The sequence below is a fragment of the Anabrus simplex genome, chromosome 4 (assembly GCF_040414725.1).
Source record: "Anabrus simplex isolate iqAnaSimp1 chromosome 4, ASM4041472v1, whole genome shotgun sequence".
In the NCBI taxonomy this organism is placed as follows: Eukaryota; Metazoa; Arthropoda; class Insecta; order Orthoptera; family Tettigoniidae; genus Anabrus; species Anabrus simplex.
In genome coordinates this window covers 169,411,686-169,434,573 of record NC_090268.1, presented here as the reverse complement: position 1 = coordinate 169,434,573, position 22,888 = coordinate 169,411,686, and positions in this window count along the sequence as shown.

The following is a 22,888-nucleotide window of genomic DNA, read 5'->3' as shown; positions in this document are numbered from 1 at the left end:
GTCAGAAAATAACAAGAATTGCCCAAAGGAAAGTTTTTTTTGCTAGTTGCTTTACGTCGCACCGACACAGATAGCTCTTATGGCGACGATGGGACGGGAAGGGGCTAGGAGTGGGAAGGAAGTGGCCGTGGCCTTAATTGAGGTACAGCCCCAGCATTTTCCTGGTGTGAAAATGGGAAACCACGGAAAACCATATTCAGGGCTGCCGACAGTGGGGTTCGAACCTACTATCTCCCGAATACTGGATACTGGCCGCACTTAAGCGACTGCAGCTATCGAGCTCGGTCCAAAGGGAAGTGGTGGTGGTGATTGTTTTAAGAGGATCTACAACTAGGTAACCATCCTCTACAAAAGACTAAACGAGGAGAAAATAGAAGAGATCCGGCACTCCGAAAATGAAGGTATCGAGCAAAGGAAGACAAGGGCCACTTCATTGACCGATCGACAGGATTCAAAGGAGAGCATAAGTACTTACTAAAATTGTATTCAACGAAATCACGATAATCATATTTTACTGAATCCCCCTAAAGAATCAATTAAACTTGTCACAACATGTTATAACGCAGTCACAATGCATAACGTGAATGATGAAAGAATCTTGAAATTATTTACATTAATGTCTTTTAAAGTGTGAACATGCAATGTAAGATTTGTGTCATCTTCCTCACAAAGACAAAGGTGTAGAGACCTATAAGGATGATCCCGAGGCTAAGTAAGTGGAAGCAATGACGTTGGTGTTATTCTACCAACCCCACCCACAGCAGGAATGGATACAAAGGGAATATCCTGTTTTCTAATACTATCCTGCTAGAAGTTCTAAAAAATATAATTGTTAGTTCTCTTTTATCCATTCTCTATGAAACTGAATTAAAAAGTGTCAACACCCGGTCAAAACCATGAATTACTTTCTATTTCTCTATTCTCTTTCCTGAGGATGGAATTTTAAAACATGGAACATTTCCTTTTTCGGCTCCACTAAAATCCCCTTCTTGCAATCCAGGACAGAGCAGATAATAAATCTGGTCTTATCAGTGTGCGATCCTGATTACGCCGAAAAAGTGTGTTCTCAATTCTGATATGTTGATCACAAAGTGTTATCTGAAATACAACTCTCCTGCATATTACGATTTCCTTCTTGAACAGACACAGTTGAAGAAAGCAATACATTCAAGTAAGAAATATGGATAAAAGGTTCACCAATTGTCGACTAATAACAATGCTGTATTGTGATTCTGTAGTGTCCCTGAATGAAAATTATGTGCATGAGTTATGAACAAGTACGAATTTACACTCCTTCATAATGAGTTTAAAACGTATTCCTGCTGTTAATTAGGTCTGCATTACGATATATTCCTAAAATTGACTTTTGTTAATGTTGATTCTTGCTTTTTGAATGCAGTTTGGGTATTATGATACACAACGAAAACTCAAAAGGTAAATACCAAAATGTGCATTTCGCTTGACCTCTTTCAGGAATAGTTCTTGGTGGTGCAGTCTCTAAATATCCGAGTCTTAAAATATCCGAACATGAAATTGACAGGAAACAGTATCAAACTATCCGCAAGAAATGTGCATCCACAGTAAATAAGCTAATGAGTCTCAGAATATCCGAGTTGTGTAGGTAGCTGCATAGGTGGCAGGGAATTTAAAATCAAACTTTTGTGCCCTCTTGGAAATTTAATTATTAGATGAATCTACAATGTTTTAAATATAATTGGGCATTGCCAGCGAGAAATGGACATGGCAATGAGCTATTATGTGTGCGCGCCCAGCAACAATTGTGTTTGATTACTTCTTGACAGTTAATATAAAATATAGATGTTTGGAATGCCATCACAAGCTCCAAAGCGGAGGAAGTTTCCTACACTTTAACATCTGTGTAATTGAACTAATAGCTGAGAAAGAACATACTAGGATGTGCAATGATGCCAGTGTCACTAGATTGTTTTCATATTCACTTAGCGTGATTTCTATGATACAAATAACTTAAGGTGGGCATGAAAGTGCCCATTGAACTTGAGTCCTACAACAGTGTTTGAACTCTATTAGGCATTATTTACCAATGTAATTTGAACATTTCCGACACAGCATGCTTGAAAATATAGTTTTTCTGTCAATTATTCAACGCCTAATACAAAACATCAATTGTGAAGAATATTTATTTTGATGTCAGTGTGCAGTTTATTACTCCTCCTGCATTTTGAAGTATAATTAGTCTGTTTATGAAGCACCATAGTCTAAAGTTTGTGCACAGAAAATTGCCAATACATCTCATCTTTTTTCCAGTACACGGAATTTGACTCTAGCAGAGTTAATCGAGGAGATTCTAGATTCGCCGGATGTTCTTGGTGCCGATGGTTTTATTGGACCTCCTGAAGGTGGTGGCTCAGATGAAGATTCGGGTGATCAAATTTGTAATGACTCAGACAGACTATTAAGCAATCAACTTATAGCCCTTTTGATATAGAGATTATAGATGCGGGAGAGGTTAGCGATGAAGAAAATTAAAACACAAGTTCACTGAACACCACCACTGATGAAAGTTCAGCCGCTAACGGCACCAACAGAAGAAACGGCATCGAGTCGACTTCCTTCCAGTGGAAGAAGGGCGACCTTCCGTTTTCACCATCAACACCATAACAAGATCCGCAGATCAAACTTTCTACTACGTCCTACTTGACTGAATTTTCTCACCCGTTAGCGTTCTTGGAAACATTTTTGACGCCTGAAATAATCCTGTCATTATTGAAAGACAAGGTGCAGTATGCAACACAACGAAATAATCCAGCTCTTCATTTATCAACGGAAGATATATACACCTTTATAGGCATTCTTTACCTTAGCGGATACGTCCCTCTCCCACGCAGGCGAATATTTTGGGAGAACGCAGATGATGTTCAAAGTGTTCTTGTTCGTAAGTCAAACAGAAGATCTAAATTTGAGGATATAATGAGGTATTTACACGCATGCGACAATGTAAATATTATTGCAAATGACAAGTTTACTAAAGTTCGTCCTTTGTTGGAAAAACTCAATGAAAAGTTCATGTTGAATGCAACAAACGAAAAACAGAACATTTCCATAGATGAATCCATGATTCAAGCGACATGGCTGCAAGCAGGTCTTACGCTTGAAACCAGTTAGGTTAGGGTTCAAAGCTTGGGTGACGGTACATATGAATGGATATTGTTTGAAAGTGTATCTCTATCAGAGTAAAGGGCTGAGTGTGCTCACTAATCCAAAATTGCAACTTGGAGAATTGGTTGTTCTTACCTTTCGTGATTTTTTGATAGATTCTTATCCAAATATTATGTTTTCTTTCTACTTCGGCAATTTTTTCACCAGTGCCAAATTGATATCTGAACTAGGGAAAAAAAGGAATGAAAGGAACGGGTACTGTACGGTGAAACCGAGTTGCTAAGTGCTCTCTTCCTGACTAAAACTTTGTGAAGAAGTGGAAGAGAGGAGATTACGTGTCCTATGTTGCCTCCAAACAGAACATCGTCGCTGTAGCATGGATGGACAACAATGCAGTTTTCATTCTATCCAATGAATCGGGCATATGTCCTCTTCAACCAGTCACAAGATAGTTAGTAGCAGAGAAAAGTAGAATAACTGTACCTCAACCCAAGGTGATAAAAAACATATAACCGTATATGGGTAGGTAGATCTAATGGGAAATAACGTAGCAAACTATAGGGTTTCCATCCGCGGGAAGAAGTGGTACATACCAATAATATTTTGGTTATTTGATGTGTGCATGAACAGCACACGGTTGCTTGCAAGATCTCATGGAATATCTCTAAACAGTCTTTCTTTTAGGAGAATATGTGTTCAAACACTTCTCCAAAAATATGGCACCCCTCCGGACCAATGCGGTATTCTGATAGGGTCAACAAACCTGCTCGAGAGACTCATGGAGGTCATCTCATCATAACGGGGGAAGCAAAGAGAAGATGTACCCTTTGTCGCAAGGTGAAGATAGTCATGGCTTGTGAGAGGTCCAAGTTCCACTTCACAGGCATTGCTTTGCTGAATATCGCAAGAACTAAGACTTTTGTGTCATATTCTATATACAAACTTTGTGAAAGTCTTAGATTTGTTTGCCTTGAGACTATATTCGGATATTAGTTGCAATAGGTGAAGTGTCTTTGTGTGTAGGTGCACTTTGAAACACACCATCGAGCAAAGAATTAACGAAATATGTGTAAAATAATGTTTGTACTGAAATAAAATTGCCATTTAACTGCAAAGAAGTGTAATTTATCATTATAAACTACATTTATAATCAAAATATCCTTCCATGGTATGCTTGTAGAACTCGTGGCCAATGGGCACTTTCGTACCCACCACCGTTTTGTACGGAGAAAATGACTGAAAATATAGTAAATACAGTATATGTGATTTTAACTTAATAAAATTATTCTTATTTTAATTTTTATTAAGTTCCGGGCATAAATGGGTTAATGTTACGAGCTGGATGTCGTATTTCGCTACGTTGAGGGGGAATTTGTTATTATTATTACTGACTTTATTTGAAAGATTTTATCGACTTCTTCGACGACCAGTGGCTGGACAATCTACAAATCTACAAATGCACTTGAGCTGTGGAATTGTCGTGGAACACGACACCGAACAAATAATGCCGTTGAAGGATGGTATTCTAAGTTCAACCGTCTGATAAAAGGACCTCATCCTCGCTTCAAGAGTTGGTATGTTGTTTAGAAAAAAAAGAAGACATGGAATATCTGATTTTCAAACAGCTAGGATGGATATGAATCTCGAAGATTCGAAGAGAAAAAAATATTGCATTTTAGACGAAAAATCAAAGGGGCTGCCGCTAAATATGAAGAATCTGCAGATATCGAATGTTTTCAGAATAATTTCTTACGTCACCATAATGGACTGAAACCTGTGGCAACATTCTAACGAAAATATTGTATTTTCATAGTAATTTCTAAATGTTTAAGGTTATTTATATCTGACAAAACAGTAGCTGCATTTTTTTTAATGAGACCAGGTGTAACTTTGTCGGCCGCAAGATTTTGCATATACAACAAAGCAATAGCTGCATTTTAAGGAATAGGACTAGGCTTAACTTGTGCGGGTTTATGGCGTCCGTGGGTTTACTGACCCATGACGTATATGTTTATGAGAGGCGATAAGGCAGGCACACCTCAGTATTGAGGTGCCATTTCTTGAAGAGGGCATTCAGCCCCACCTGGTGCTAACAACGAACCCTATTCATGATATAATGTATATAAGCAATGTGTTTTGAAGCAGTACCGTCATTAAAAATTCGGATATTTTGAGACTCGTCATTTAGGTAGCAAACTTGTTTGTTAAACTGCCCTCTGGAATCCGAATATTTTGAGACGACACGGTTCCTGCTTTCTGTGCCTGAAATTCTCGTCAATCTAGATTAACAGGATAACACTCTACCACTGATCCATAAAAGGATGTACAGTTGTAATTATCGTTATATATATTAATTTCGTTGACGTTGTCACACATAATATCACTAAACTGAACATTTATATTTGATCCGATCTCATTTATGGGAATTACTGGAATACAGTAAAACCCTTCAGCGAGATTCTATACGTTCAATAAAAGGATATTTCAATATTTATGAAGATATTTTCAGGTGCTGGACACATTCAATAAAGGATACATTCTCTCTCTCTCTCTCCATTAACCACGGCCAATTTCCGTTTTCTAAAGTGGTGTCACCATCCATCACGAACCAGTTCCGTTCGTGAGAGTGCGCCTATCGTAAAACAGCACAGCGGGGATATTCAAATGGACTGTGGCAAAACCCTGTCTGTACTTTAGTTGCCGTTCATAAAGTGTGTAACCTTGTTTGAAAATCGTCTCTGCCCACTACTGTTAGTATTCGAAAAAGTTAATTTCCATGGACGAGCTCTTGAAACGATGTCCTGTTGAGTAGTTGAGTATGGTGGTGGTGATTATTAATACAAGGGACAAAACAACGATACCCTCAGACGTTCATTAGATCAGCCACTGGAAAAGGAATGATACGTGTTACTTGTTTTAAGAGGAGGTAAAACTATTCGCACGTTACTATACCCCATCAGCACTAATCAGTAGGGGGGAAAACAAAAGAAAAAGAAAAGAACCTCCGAAGAAAACAAGAGTTGACCAAGGGAGTAGAGGTGATGATTATTATTTCACGAGGAAGTACAAATAGGCAACTATCCTCTATATAACGAGAATAGTCGCCAGAGGGGAAAACTGCAAAGGGTCAGACGCTTCGAAAAAGGAAGGTATCGGCCAAAGAAAGACAAGGGCCAACAAGGGCGCGAAAATGGGAGACTTTCTAGGCCTCCACACGTAATACAGTCGGGGCCGGAAAAGAACAAGTGTTGACCAAGTAAGTGGAAGCAATGCCAGGAATCAGCTAACGGCCCCGTGGTCGCCAGTACAAACTTCCAAGTTATGAGCCCCTTGGGTTAGAAAGACAAATACCACGAAGGGCATGAAAATAAAAGACTTTTTAGGCCTAGCTATCTAATACTGTCGGGGTCGGAGAAGAACAAGTATTGACCAAGGGAGGTTGCATATGATACAATAAAGTGAGGAGCCTGCCCCATGTAAATAGAAGCAATTGCAGGACTCAGCTAAGGGCCCCATAGTTGCCAACCCACGCTCCCGCATTAAGAGCCCCTGCAACCCATTTTTGTCAGCTGTGGTATACTGTAGGTGTATTCAACGGCCCATACCAACAGAGGACGATTAGTAGTGGTGGTGGTGATTATTGTCTTATGATGAAATACAACTAGGCAACTGTCCACTACGGTATATAACACTAAGCAGAGAGAAAAAGGGAAAGAGACAGACACTTCGAAAAATGAAGGTACCGACCAAATAAAGACAAGGGCAACCAAGGACGTGAAAATGAAGGACCCCTCACAATCTACTAGTGTCGGGGTCGGAAAGGAACACGAGTTGACCAAGTGAGGTCGGATGTGATAGATGAAAGTGAGAAGCCTGTCACAAGTAGGTGGAAGTAATGCCAGGACTCAGCTAAGGGCCACATGATCGCCCACCCACGCTCCCAAGTTCAGAACCCCTCGGGTTCCATTGAGCCTCCTCTTACGATAGGCAGAGGATACCATGGGTGCTATTCTGCCGCCCCCACCCACAGGGGGAGTAGGGGCTATGTTATTTATTCGTGTTAATAAACAGCTTTATTCACACACCATGCATTACACCAGCAACCACAACATAAGTACCCACATCTGGGTGACGTCTGGAAAGTCATCTAGTCGCCGACTTTGGCCAAATCCAGATTGAAGAAGTGACGGACGAGAATGCTCCATTCTTTTTATTAACCTGGTCAACTTGTAACTTTGTATTTCCCTTTAACTGCATCTGCTTGTTTAACGTACTATCGAGTAAGTTTCAGAAAGGTAGTTCCATAACAACATTTATTTTCATATAAGAATTAGCATTTAAATGGCGGGCAGAGGATTCCAGAAGAAATTGTGTGTGCCCGTCGCTAATTTGTGCCTCAAAGCGGCTGAGAACCTGCAGGTGAAGGAGTATAGCCCGCACTTTAGCCCTGACCACGGCACTAATTAGAGACAATGGGGCAGCTCAAGTGGCTCCATCATTAATAACGCTTTACAGTGCAGCGGTCAGTCTTATTAGCAATTCCCTTTGTATTCATTCCCCCTCATTTCAATGTATAATAAACTGGCCGTCTTGTTCGATCCATATAATCTATATTTCCCACCATATACTGCACAGTATCTGCAGGCCTCCGATCCGTATCATGACTCCCTTACGCCAAGCTACACATCACAAAGAAGTGAACATTCCGACAACAAATATTTGTATAATTATTAAATCTATATATATATACAGTAACATGTCCTGACTGACTGAGAGTGACTGACTGACTGATTCATCATCCCCAAGCCAAAACTACTGGACAAAACGAAATGAAATTTTGGAGATACATTTATATTAGAGTTTAGGTTCTCACTAAGCGAGGATTTATGGATATTCCGTCGCTAAGGGGGTGAAAAGGGGGGATGAATAGTTTAAATGAGCATATCTATATCTCAAAAACAGACGTAAAAGAAATACGCATTTCTTCGCTTTTGGAAAATCCTCTGAAGGGGAGTGAAAAAAGTGTCGTATTCTATGAATAGGGCAGATTGACCTTGATATGAAACACTTTCTGACACCATTAAATTCTTACTCTAATTTATTTAAACAGATTATCAAATATACCCTTTCAATAATATTACATCACACCTGTAATTATTCTCTTCCCAATAGTACATTTTAAATAACCACTTTATCAGTCTCTGACTTCTTTGGAAAAATACACACACTTCTATGATTCACTATACAACATTTATAAATTTCCTTCACTCTTTAAAGTCTCTTAACTAGTTGATACTTATCTCGAGTTTTGAAGCTTCTTTCTTCTTGCTTCTTTCTTGAATCCTCGTTGTGGTGTTCCTCTGAATCTTCCCTGACGGTTTCAGGACTCGAACACAGAACTTTAAGGTGAATACTAACTGAATCTACAGTCTCCTTCGAACGCCCAGTGAGTTCTCTACGTACTGTCTCTGTACTTTACCCTGTGGGACACTGCTAACCAGTTCTACTGCTTGACAGTCTTAATTGCTGCCTAATTTGAATAACTTCTTATACTGCTGTCTTCACTAACTGATGGCAGGCTCAACTACTGCCTAATCTGACTAACTCCATATACTGCTATCTTCACTGACTTTATTCTACAGAGTCTGTTCTCTGCCAAGTGATCTAGTGTCCGTCCCTTCCCAAGAGAACGCTCCTTTCCAAGTTAACAGAATAACTGCCTGAATGACACCAGAATTACGACCAAGAATGACAAACAGAATGACCACCAAAAATGACACAGAATGATACAGAATGACCAAGAGGCTCCCTTGTCACTCCCCTTTATCCTTTCTCTGAGTTTCTGGAACAAGTCATCCCCTACTACTATGTTCTCTCACATCACTGATCTGTTAGCTTCCTATTGGTTACTTCAAGTGTGGGCCCACCCGTCTCATGACTGGTGACCTTCCAGAGATTCCTTCTAGAAAATTATTGCACCACAACATGCGTTCTTATTTTTACACGGCACCTTGCTACGTGACTAACAACAGGTTTGTTTTTCCTGGTCCATCCACTAAAAGCTTCTATCTATGACCTTCTAGTCTGTTTACTTGTTTCTCTGACAAATATTCTGATTGCACAAGTTTGCCTCATTCTCAGCTCACTGAAATGTTCCAAGTTGAAACTAGCTTTAAGAAATGCTTTTAATTATAATTGTAATTCTGCACTTATTCACTGCACTGATATTCTGTTACACTTAATCACTCACTTCCACTGTTTTTATGCTGCATTTCCCTTTATATACACTGACTGACAGAGCAAATGCAACACCAAGAAGGAGTGGTCAGAACTTTATGCTAATTGCAGGGTAGACTGACGTCACTGAGGTATGCTCATGATGTGAAATGCGCCGCTGTGCTGCGCACGTAGCGAACGATAAATGGGACACGGCGTTGGCGAATGGCCCACTTCGTACCGTGATTTCTCAGCCGACAGTCATTGTAGAACGTGTTGTCGTGTGCCACAGGACACGTGTATAACTAAGAATGCCAGGCCGCCGTCAACGGAGGCATTTCCAGCAGACAGACGACTTTACGAGGGGTATGGTGATCGGGCTGAGAAGGGCAGGTTGGTCGCTTCGTCAAATCGCAGCCGATACCCATAGGGATGTGTCCACGGTGCAGCTTCTGTGGCGAAGATGGTTGGCGCAGGGACATGTGGCACGTGCGAGGGGTCCAGGCGCAGCCCGAGTGACGTCAGCACGCGAGGATCAGCGCATCCGCCGCCAAGCGGTGGCAGCCCCGCACGCCACGTCAACCGCCATTCTTCAGCATGTGCAAGACACCCTGGCTGTTCCAATATCGACCAGAACAATTTCCCGTCGTTTGGTTGAAGGAGGCCTGCACTCCCGGCGCCCGCTCAGAAGACTACCATTGACTCCACAGCATAGACGTGCACGCCTGGCATGGTGCCGGGCTAGAGCGACTTGGATGAGGGAATGGCGGAACGTCGTGTTCTCCGATGAGTCACGCTTCTGTTCTGTCAGTGATAGTCACCGCAGACGAGTGTGGCGTCGGCGTGGAGAAAGGTCAAATCCGGCAGTAACTGTGGAGCGCCCTACCGCTAGACAACGCGGCATCATGGTTTGGGGCGCTATTGCGTATGATTCCACGTCACCTCTAGAGCGTATTCAAGGCACGTTAAATGCCCACCGCTACGTGCAGCATGTGCTGCGGCCGGTGGCACTCCCGTACCTTCAGGAGCTGCTCATTGCTCTGTTTCAGCAGGATAATGCCCGCCCACACACTGCTCGCATCTCCCAACAGGCTCTACGAGGTGTACAGATGCTTCCGTGGCCAGCGTACTCTCCGGATCTCTCACCAATCGAACACGTGTGGGATCTCATTTGGACGCCGTTTGCAAACTCTGCCCCAGCCTCGTACGGACGACCAACTGTGGCAAATGGTTGACAGAGAATGGAGAACCATCCCTCAGGACACCATCCGCACTCTTATTGACTCTGTACCTCGACGTGTTTCTGCGTGCATCGCCGCTCGCGGTGGTCCTACATCCTACTGAGTCGATGCCGTGTGCATTGTGTAACCTGCATATCGGTTTGAAATAAACATCAATTATTCGTCCGTGCCGTCTCTGTTTTTTCCCCAACTTTCATCCCTTTCGAACCACTCCTTCTTGGTGTTGCATTTGCTCTGTCAGTCAGTGTATTATGCTTGAACTACTCATGATTATTAGGGATTTCTGACTGGGAGGTCATGGATCGAATCTCGTTCGATGCGCTCGCCCCATAATTTCCCACGGAAGGACGTGTTGCGAATCGGCGCTCCCGACAAAAGGAGAAAAAGTGGTTGAATACCTTTTTATGAGGATACTTATAGCTAAAAACTGAATATGTTAAAGTGTGAAATCGGTATTTTGAATCTCCTTTAAAAAGAATCACGTACTCTTTGTATTAGCAAAATTCAATTAATTGCGGGGAAGGGGGGTAACAGGAGTGAGAAAGGGGGGTGAATATTTAAAAATATTACATCTACAGTATAATTATCTCAGAAACGTAAATTGTTACAGACGTGAAAATTGGTAAAAGTAAAGAAACATAGATCATAAAGGCTGAAGATGTTACAGACGTGAGAAATATTTTTGGAATCTACCTTAAAAATTAAGAAAGAAGTACTTTTTGTTTTCGGAAAGTCCACTTAAGGATTTCAAAGAATTGAAAAATCGGGTGAATTTTTAAAACGAGTAGCAGTATATCTGCAGTATATGTGAAAACGTAACGTAATACAGACGTTAAAATTGGTATTTGGAATCTCCTTTAAAAATAAAGAAGCATGAAGTTGTTTAGACAGTCGAGATTTAGACAAATTTTCTTCTGATGACACAGAGCAAGGTTCTCTGCGAAACATAAAGAATATCACCTTAGTTTCTTGACACGGCATAAGCATGTCTACAAGTTCGGGCCGTGAAAGCATCAATGACAGCATGTACTTTTGTTTTTTGTTTTCAGAAATACACTTAGGTGGGGTGGGCTTGAGGGAAGGACACAACAAAAGGGGTTGAATTATTTTTACGGGGATTCTTCTATCTTAAAAAATTAAGATTTTACGGACGTGGAAATAGGTATTTGGAATCTCTTTTAAAAATAAAAGAACATGGTTTCTGTTTGTTTTCGTCTTGAGAGAAGACTATTTCTCACATGTACAGTTCTGTGTCGCGTCCCAAAAGGCAATACCACAAACGTGGTTTACAAATAGTTTCTGGGATAAATGAAACTCAGTTTTTCAGTAAGTTTTTATACTTTATTGATTTTCAGACAATGTTTTAGTACAGTACTGAGGAACGATAACTTGTAATAAATTACAAGATCTACGCGAGCGAAGCCGCGGGTAACTGCTTGTTATTTATAAATGTATCATACGGTGCCTGTAAAGCCCGCCTGGTAGCCATACTCGGTAAGGAGTTAAGTCTCTATTGTCTGACACTGTGATAGCCGGTTTTAGTCCCATTGGCGGAAAGATATAAAACCATCAGAATGTTGGCCCGCAGGGCAAATGAGGAAGTGGCCCACAATTTCTTATAGGTATATTACGTGCCAAAAACTTGAATTCAGTGCCAGAACTCTCTACATTGTTCATATGGAATGACGGCATATGATGTTGTTGATGGTAATTTATCGGTCGGATGGTGGTGGCGGTGATAATGGTTTTGAAAGGAAGTAAAAAAAAGCAACCATGCTTTATTAACACTTACAGAGGGAAAAACTGGAAGAGGTCCGACACTTCGCTATATGAAAGTATCAGATAAAGAAAGACAAGGGCCACGTTGGGGACGTGAAAATGAAAGTCTCCCTAGGCCTCGGATGCCTAATACTGTCGGAGTCGGAAAAGAACAAGTGTTGACTAAGGGAGGTCGGATAGGATAGATGAAAGTGAGGAGTCTATCACAAGTCAGTGGAGGCAATGTCAGGACGCGGCTAAGGGCCCTGTGGTCATCAACCCACGCTTCCAAGTTAAGAGGTCACCCACACGGGGAACAGGTGAGTGGTGGTGCTGATCATTGTTTTAGGAGGAAGTACAACTGGGGAATCATCCTCTATTGGCACTAATCGGGGGGAGGGGGAAATTGGTAAGGGTCCGACACTTCAAAAAATGAAGGTATCAGCCAAAGAAGGACAAGTGCCAGGAAGTGTGTGTGTATGAAAGACTCCCTAGATCTCGGACACCTAATACTGTCGAAGTCAAAAAGTGCAAGTGTTAACTAAGGAAGTTCGGATAGGATAGATGAAAGTGAGGAGCCTGGCACAAGTAAGTGGAATCAATGCCAGGATTCAGCTAAGGGCCACCATGCTTAGCTGAAGCACTACATATGGGGGAAGCAAATCTTTGCAAAACTAGAACTACATTTTGTGATCAATAATTGGTGATATACAAACAACCTGAGTAAAGTACGTCACGACAATTCAGTAGAAGTTCCATTCGGTATAATAATGCTTTTGCTCAGAAATTGTCGAGTTTAACTGTCTTACGTCTGACGTACGGTTTGTTGTGTTGGACGTGGAGCAGAGCTCGCCGGACCCTTCGGATACAATACCAACGGAGTTATGTAGGAGTTCAATAATAGTGTCCATACATTACAGCGGCACACTTGTACTCTCCATAACACCTGATCTACTAACGTGATTAAAAATATATACGGTATTTTAAAATGTATCTTTTTCATTCCCTTACTAAATTGATTTAAACATGAACAATCCATGTCAGGAGTTGTTTTTAAATAAAAAGGACCATATACTTTTATATGTGCTACGTCATGAATAAACATACCAGAATTTTGTGGAATCACAGCTCTCTCTGTCAAGCGTTAGAACTGGATGAATGTAGAGAAACATATAAGCACGGAGACCTGAGTTCGACTACGAACCGATTCAACTAAAATGCATGCTCTCCTGTATAATTATCCTCGTCAACTGTTGAAAAATACCCAGCGGAATTTCTGTAGCATCTCGTAATCATTCTCTTGGCGGATCGTTGTTATAATGTGATATTAAACGAAACCTGAAACTTTCCGATTTAAAAAATATATCTGTTTTTTGAAACCCTCGGCAACAATAGAGCTTAGAAAATAGAATTTCCACATGTTACTACGGGAAGACCCAACCAGCTGCTATAAATATTACCACCGTAAAACAAACTGCGGGATTTCGTTATTATAAACGTATTCATTATCAAACAAAAATGTATGTTGTAAAGAAGTTTCAGTTTTTTTGTTAACTGGTTTCGTCGGAAATAACGATGCTTGTTAGTGCTGGCGCGTGGAACTCCACTTTAGAGGGAGCGAGTGAGGGGGTAGAATCCATTATGACGGCTGCTGGAATCGTCCTAATGAACCCGCCACACGATACAGTCCGTGCCACAGCCGGGAGACACCATATCATCTTTTATCGAGAAATTACCAATAGATCTTGAGTTACAAGCTCTTTGGTTACTGCACGGTTAGCTAAAGTAGGATTCACAAGCCTCGACCTGAAAGAAAGAAACAAATGCAGGTTACATGGAGAAAGAGATCAAGTTTACATGAGTCAATTTTTTCAGAAGAGAGGAATTGAAAACTTTGAAGACTCAGAGAGGATAGAATTTCACAAACACAAAGTATACGACTTGAAAATATCGCACAATAGTATATTTAAGCAAAAATTCACCTAAAGTTTCTATTTATATTGTTGTTGATCGTTTCTTTTCCTGAATTAATTACTTCTTTTTACTATTGCATGACCCAAATATTAAATTTTGTATATCAAGAAGTTGTTTATGAATTGTTCTAAGAGGAAGTAAAACTAGGCAACCATCCTCTAAACACTAATCAGAGAGAAAATAAGGAAGGGATCCGACACTTAGATAAATCGAGCTAGTGGCTAAAGAAAGAAAAGGACAACGAAGGGCGTAAAAATGAAAGACTCCCTGGCCCTCGGAACCTAATAGCGTTGTAGTTGGAAAAGAACAAGCGTTGACCAAGGGAGATCGCATAGGATAGATGAAAATGAGAAGCCTCGCACAACTAAGCGGAAGCAATGCCAGGACTCAGCTGAGGGCTCCTTGGCCGCCAACCCACGCTCCCAAGTTCAGATCCCCCGGGGTCCCTTTTAACCACCGCTTACGAAATACGGGGGCTACCGGGTGTGTTATTTTACCGCCTCCAACTACAGGCGATGGTGGTGATTATTGTTAAGAGGAAGTTCAACTAGGCAACCATCCTCTATATATCACTAATCAGAGAGAAAAAATGGAAGGGATCCGACAAGTCGAAAAATGAAGGTATCGGCCAAAGAAAATCAAAGGCCACGAAGGGCGTAAAAATGAAAAACTCCCTAGACCTCGAGTGCTCTAATACCGTCGGAGTCGGAAAAGAACGAGAGTTGACCAAGGGAGATCGGATAGGATGTATGTGAGGAGCCCAGCACAAGGAAGTGGAAGCAATCCCAGGACTCATCTAAGGGCCCCGCGGTCACCAACCCACGTTCGCAGCTTACGAGCCACTTGGGTCCCGTTTAGTCGATTCTTACAGAAGGCAAGGGATACCGTGGATGTTATTCTACCGCCTCCACCCACAGACGGATATTTAAGCAAGAGTAGTAGTAACAGTTCTTTTGTAGTTGTGTTGTAGTCTAATAACTGTCGTTTTTCTTTTAACATTTGTTGGCCGTGATTCCTTTCCCTTCACCGCTCAAATATGTCGATTTATTTCATACCCTCAGCATCTCTCCCTATATTATAACTTGAACTCTTGTTGAAACTAGAATGACAGTGGTGTTTTATGAAGGACAAACCAAGAGTTTATGGCAGGGATATGGACAGTGGTGGTGGTGGTGGTGGTGGTGGTGGTTATTGTCTTTAGAGGAATTACAACCAGGCAACCACCCTTTATATAAAATGTTAAGGATTGCTGTTGTTCACAGAAGGATAAGAATCGACTGGGTTGAATGGCTGGACAAGGAATTAACTAGAGCAGAACTTAACACAACAAATTTCGAAATTTTATTTCTTTCCTTTTCTCTCTTCTAGCTTAAAATTGATATATATAACATCTGAATGAAAAACAGGCAAATAGAACAGATTATTATCTCGTAAGCTCCAACAATAACGGGGACTTTGAAGTCCGAAAATCAAGTACAAAAACTTGAGATAATATTAATTTGTTGATTTACATAGAGAAGATCATTACTGCTCTTGACAGGTACAAATATTTAATAAGAGCAGGATTTGCTCCAAGCAGGTACAATAGTCATGAGTCTGAACTCTGCAAAGCAATATACTAGCCTCGCCGTACTACATGGCCTGAAGGGAGAAAGTAAATGGTTGCACATAACCGGTCATACACAAAATGCGAGGAGGCGAAACACGTGCACTTCTTCCAGAATTTAATAAAACTCTAATTGGGCATGCGGCCCGAAGATGCAGAGGCTAATCCTACACTACTTGGGGGTGACTAAATGAAAAACGTTAATGCCAAGACAAGATTTAAGAAATGTAGAGGTTGAAAGCTTTAGTCACCCAATCCAAGGTTGAATGCGAAACGACAGAGTGTCATCACTCTTTGCTCCCTTACCTTACGTATTTCCCAGGAGGGAATAAAGCCAGAGTCCTCAGACTTGTCGAAAACTCTACATTTAAAACCACCAGTTTTAAAAAATACATTAAAAAAAAGATGATAAAACCTTCCCCTCACACTATCCACAGGAGCTATCACATGTCTAGGTAAATTCCGCCACTACCTTGTGCCGCTGGATCTTCCTCACGTAGGCCTCGCCCCGGTCTACCTTCGGATACGACACACTCCCAAGCACTGAAGCAATTCTGACAAGATGCCCCTGGAGCGTCCTGCTTTTATAGTACTCTAAGGGGAAGCTTGCTATTTGCTTTACGTCGCACCGACACAGATAGGTCTTATGGCGACGATGGGATAGAAAGGTCTAGGAATTGGAAGGAAGCGGCCGTGGCCTTAGTTAAGGTACAGCCCCGGCCTTTGCCTGGTGTGAAAATGGGAAACCACGGAAAACCATCTTCAGGGCTCGAACCCACTATCTCCCGATTACTGGATACTGGCCGCACTTAAGCGACTGCAGCTATCGAGCTCGGTGGGGAAGCTCCCAGAACTCTTTACTGATAGACTGGATTCCTCTACACACCCCCAGTTTTAAGTGGCTAGAGAACATATCTCCAAGTATCTGATAGGTAGATTACAATCGAGGAGGTACCATATTAATATTGTTGACAACTTCGGTACATTTTAAAAACAACCCTCAGAACTAGGCTTGTCAACTGCAATATAAACATTACTGCATAGCGTATGGAAAGAGGAAGTGAGTGCTCTATCGTAGTTAATAGGCGGTGGCGGCAGACTGCGCTAGTGTAGCTATGGATGAACCACGTTGATCGCATAAATACAATAAGCGGGCGCAGCAATGTACAAAACGTACACGAAATAAATTATCTAAGACTTTCATTTGCCAGAATTGCTTTTGAATTATTCCCTTTCATGTGCCATGTGTATTCAATCCAGGAATATTTGAATAGAGGAAGCTGGTAAACACACTAACTTAGTGGCTTAATGCAATCCTCTGAAAAGATTTTAACAAAGTATTGACTTACGAAGTATTGAGATATAGTTGAAACTATTATGCATTTCACATTATCTAAGACATATTCAAAAAGATTTAATTCTCCTTCGAATGTGTTAGTTACCCGTAACCTTGGAGAACTTCCGGGACGATTTCGCTGATTTGGACGAAAGCAGCTCTTAATGTAATGAAACACTAAGTTTCCCACCAGATCATATCTGTGAAGACTGTTGCATCCAAAGTCTATGGGTCGGACAACTATAGAATATATGCTGTCCAAACATGCAAAAAATATATTTACCCATAAATTTTGTTCTGATCGCAATTTTTTTGAAGCGACCTCTTCTACTTGCAATAGCAACCTAAAGAGACACGGTGAAGGATATATCAACTATCGCAAGCCTTTCTTCGTGCCATAAACTTTAATGAGGGTAAATGTTGCCAGTGGAATCTCAGGTGGCTGTTCACTGCGAAGGGTGCGAGCACAATCTAAGCAGTCAACATATTTGTCACTTTTTCTTACTATGTAGCCTGCCAAGTGAAACACTTAAATTCTGTTTTTGAGGTTTCCCTCGCAAGGAAGACTTTTCCATTTCCCAGTCCGTGAGTACTATTTTTTCTTTAATTTTGACATCTGCGGAATTTTTAATTTCTTTATTTTTACGTTCACTTTCTTTAGCCATTGCACGGACATGACAAACAAATAAAGTGAGGGGGAAATCTATCACTGACTCGCAATTTTCGGTCGAATTTAAGGCGAGTTTGGTAGGTATATACACAGACTGCAGCATGTGAAAATGTCAAATGCCCATCGCAATTTTTCTGAGACGACCTCTTCTACTTGCAATAGCAACCAAAACAGACACAGTGAAGGATATGTCAAGTATCGCAAGCCTTTCCTCGTGCCATAAACTTTAATGAGGATAAATATTGCCAGTGGAATCTCAGGTGGCTGTTCACTGCGAAGGGTGCGAGCACAATCTAAGCAGTCAACATATTTGTCACAACTATGAGGACGCGAAATTCCAAAGTGGGGCTCGAAAGGATCTTGATTAAATTTTGCAGTCAGGACATACGTAAATACTCACCACAATTAGTCCGCCATTTCCAGAATACTTTTCAATGTTACTTTTCATGATTCCAAAGTTCTTGAAGATGAATGTGTTTTTCTGAGGTGTGATGTTTTCTAAAAATTCAAGCGATATTTTGTGTGACGGATAAATTTTATAAAGCCTTTTTACGGGCAATGTGGAGTTAAGGACATCAGCCAAATGATTGATTTCTCGTGTAAAAATTACTGTGCTCACTATCTCTGAATTCTTTGGCTTACTTTCTCTAAACAGCTAAATTGCGTCGGCTACATTATTACTGAACCACTGGAAAGCTAACCTGCCGTTCATCTTCTGAAATGAGGTTGGGTCTATGTGAGAGGATGTTGTCTTAGGACAGCTTCAAAGACCAGCGAATTCAGAAGAAATATCAATTTGATATAAATGTCTATAAATGTTTTAATTCACCTCTTTTCCTCTATCTAGCAAAAGAACGTTACCGGGGAAATAATTACGTATGCACTTCAAAATAGCACGGAATCTGAAAATGCCCACACTCGCCTTTGATGATCTGCCGGGTTTTCAATGGAGCATTTCATTTTATAATTCTTTCCTGAAATTCCCAAATTCATCCACGCTCTTTTATTGCACTGACTTGCATCACACGTAAAACCAATTACTTTCACCCCAACTTGTACCAATTGAATTATGTCCTGAATTCTTGTTTGACAATAGCTCTCCAGGAGTTGCATTATTGCAAAGGGACAAACATAAACACAAGCGCGTGATTGGCAAGGACGTTCTTTTTGTCGTAGGGAGTTTCATCTTCTAAATCAACAAAAGCGTCAACTGTCAGTGTAGTTGTATTAAATCTATTGTCTTCTCTTAATTTCATTGGACAATCAAATAAATATCAATAACCCAAATTGGTTACTTAAACGTACAAAATTTCCTATTGGCTACAATTTTAAGCTGGCGGGAAGAGATAAAAGTGCTGATAAGCATACAACACCAAAAACAATTTACAAACAACACAGTTTAGGAAACCAATGTTTACAAAATTTATCTTGAAGATTAATTGTCCATCCTCTCATCAGAGGGAGCACATAGGTTGATAGTAGAGACATCTGTCGATGAATGCTCGAACTTCTTCAGAAATGATTATCATTTTTCATTTTATGGATGGCCTTCTAAAAGGCACTTAATTCAAATGCACAGAGACCTCCGGTACAAAGCTCCACCCACTCAAGTCCTTCCAATGTTGGCATAGTTTCTTTAAAAAATTTTGAATTTGAAATTGAAGTCAGAAAATCTCTTGATGGAGAGTTCATTTGTAAGATTTTACGCCGCAAAAAAAAAAAAGCCCGGTAAGTACTGTTCAAGTTTGATGGCAAGAGCGGCTGCCACGGCTGATGCCAGAGTGGGGTCCCCCGGACCCCTCAAGTACCCTCAGATACGTCTCTACCGCTACCTTGAGATGGGTAGCCATGGTGATGGTCACCAAGGACCAACTATTGAAGTTCTGCCCCATGATGAAGTGGGCGGTTGTAGAACCTCTCATCACCCTTGCCACTAATTATGGTGCTCAAGTTTGCTGTCATGAAGGAGAGTGGACTAGAGTGGGGTTGGCCCTTACCCCGCGCCAGCATCACTCGCCAGTTGTTGTGACACGGTCTCAGATGAAAATAAAGGAACTGATACAATAATTTTCCGGGCTACAGTGACTGTTTTTATGGAGAGAGTAGTTTTATATTTTATGTTTGTAGTGCAGATAAGGCGGGCGGCATCGAGGATGAGTGTGTGGATTGCAGGCTCGGTTTTGAAGGCAGGGGCAAGGTAATGGCAGACGGGAAACGGAAGGAAAGCAAAACCTTTCTAAAGGGGACGGTCTCTACAAAGGTTGCTACATAAGAAAGGATTACCATATATATATGAAAGTTTAAGATTCTGAGCTGTTAAGGAATGAAATACAATTACATTCGCAATGCCATGACTTGGTGGCCTACACTGAACAACAGATATGTCATACAGGTTTTACTTGTGACATATTAACCCTAAACATTCTTTCGGTAGCTGGATTGCTCATCAAAAGGGTGACCAGCTTTAAGAAGCCCCAAAATAATGCAAGGTTCATGAAATCTGGGGGCAAGCTTGCCTACAGGAACGAAATTTTTCACCATGAGTTGATCTCCCATCTTTAAATTGGTGAGTCTCAGTCCACGATCATATATCTCTTGTAACTTTCTCATGAGAATCCTTCAAGTTACTTTTGGCCTTCTTCTACAGGTCCCTGACATTCTCGGGATCTATTTTCTCTGGCAATATCCCATTGATAGACCATATATTAGAAAACGGTGTGTTAGGACAAGCTTAAACATAAGAGAAGCAGGAGTAATCTTGTGAGACCAGTGAACAGCCGAATTCAACGCAAAAGATATGCAATGCACCTAGAATGGCCTTCATGATGAAAAGCTATCGAAGCAGATCGAAGAATACGGTTAACCCGCTCAACAAGAGATGGTTATGGGTAATAAGCAGATGTTGTGACATGTGAAATGGATAAGTCAAAACAAAATTTGCGAAATAAATTACAGGCGAATGCCTTGGCATTATCGGAGACTATGTACTGACAAGGACCAAAAGAAGCAAAATAGTCAATGCATATTGAATTTCCACGATCGCATTGTAATCGAAACCGACTTTCAACCTATTATGTCGTGTTACGTACATTTAGTACGTGTTGAAGAGATGTTAACTACAGAACAAAAATGGCCAACCAGACACCAGTGGGATCCGAACCCACTACATCCCGATTGCGCGTCGGTTGCAAAACAGTGTTAAGGCAAGAAATTGTAGAATGAGCTGCAACCAGCCTAGTCGGAAATAGCCATGAAAACCTAGTGAAACCATCTACCTATACGAGAAAATATTTGTTCCCGTTCCCCTTAGATTGAGGGAAGGGTCCGACCAAATCTATGCACAATCGCTCCATAGCGCGAGATGCATGATGAGATGAAAATAACCCTAGCTTAGTGGACAAGGTCAGCATAACCATTTCCCTGATTTTGCCGTCCATACTCTTCCAGATAAACTTTTCTCTAATCTTGAAGATGCCTAAACATCCCCCTAATGGGTCTCATGATAGTACTTCAAGATCATGGGCAGAAAAACAGCTGGAACTTCAACTTTCATCTTTTGATCATGCCTCGAAGGGCAACACAAAATCCCATTCCTCTGAACATAAGGGACAACATGTTACCCAGAACAAAGGGTTACCGAGCTCGATAGCTACAGTCGCTTAAGTGCGGCCAGTATCCAGTATTCGGGAGATAGTAGGTTCGAATCCCACTGTCGGCAGCCCTGAAAATGGTTTTCCGTGGTTTCCCATTTTCACACCAGGCAAATGCTGGGGCTGTACCTTAATAAGGCCACGGCCGCTTCCTTCCCACTCCTAGCCCTTCCCTGTCCCATCGTCGCCATAAGACCTATCTGTGTCGGTGCGACGTAAAGCAAGTAGCAAAAAAACAAAAAAAACAAAGGGTTTCCATAATAGGAACCAGCACTGGATCTTCCCGTTGATATTTCTCGTTGTCACGGAGTAACATAGGGGCATCAGTCAAAATAGCACTAATACAAGACGTATGAAAATAGAAGGAGAAGAACTTTCCTCTGGCTTAATGGAATCAACGTCACCAGAAAACATGCGGCTAAACCCATCTGCGACCACATTCTTTGATCCCAGAATGTGTCTCACATCAAATTGAAAAGCCGAAATACGGATAGCCCAGCGGGCGATACGTTCTGTACGATGGGGCCTGGCCAAAACACAACTCAAAGCCTGATTGTCGATTTCTGACTCAAACTTAACATTTTCCATATACAAGCGGAACATCTCCAAGGCGAACAGGACTGCAAGTCCTTCTAACTCATAAATGCAGTACTTCGCTTCTTGAGCCAATAAGGTTCTAGACGCATAGGCGATAAGTCGCCTCCCGAGTTTGGTCTCTTTAAGGACGACCGCAGCAACTGCAGATAATGAGACGTCGGTTTGAACGATGAATTTCTTAGAGAAGTCTGGCATAGTTAAGACTGGTGCGTTACAGAGAGCTAACTTACGGTCTTCGAACGCAACTTGCTGCGATGGACCCATTCGAACTTGTCACCTTTCCGACGAAATAGGTATGTTGACACTCCATCGGGCGACACCATATGCCCAAAGAAAGACATAGAAGACTTAGCAAAAGGCTACCTTAGATAACTTTTCTGTCAACCCAGCCATCCGAAGGGGATTTAGGACGTCCTTAAGGTGATGTAAGTGCTTTTCAAAGGTTACAGAAAACACGACGACATTAATGTAATGATAAAAATATTCGAACTTGATGTCGGAGAAGACCATAAACAGTAGTCTAGTAAGGAGAGCAGCGCCCGTGGAGAGCACGAAAGACACGCGGTTGTATTTGTATAAGTTCCAATCTGTAGCGAGAGCCGTCAGATGTTTTGATTCTTCCGTCAGAGGAATCTGATTATACACTTGGTTAAGATGTAGGATGGTCAAGAACTTAGCCGTACGAAACCATGAAAAACATGA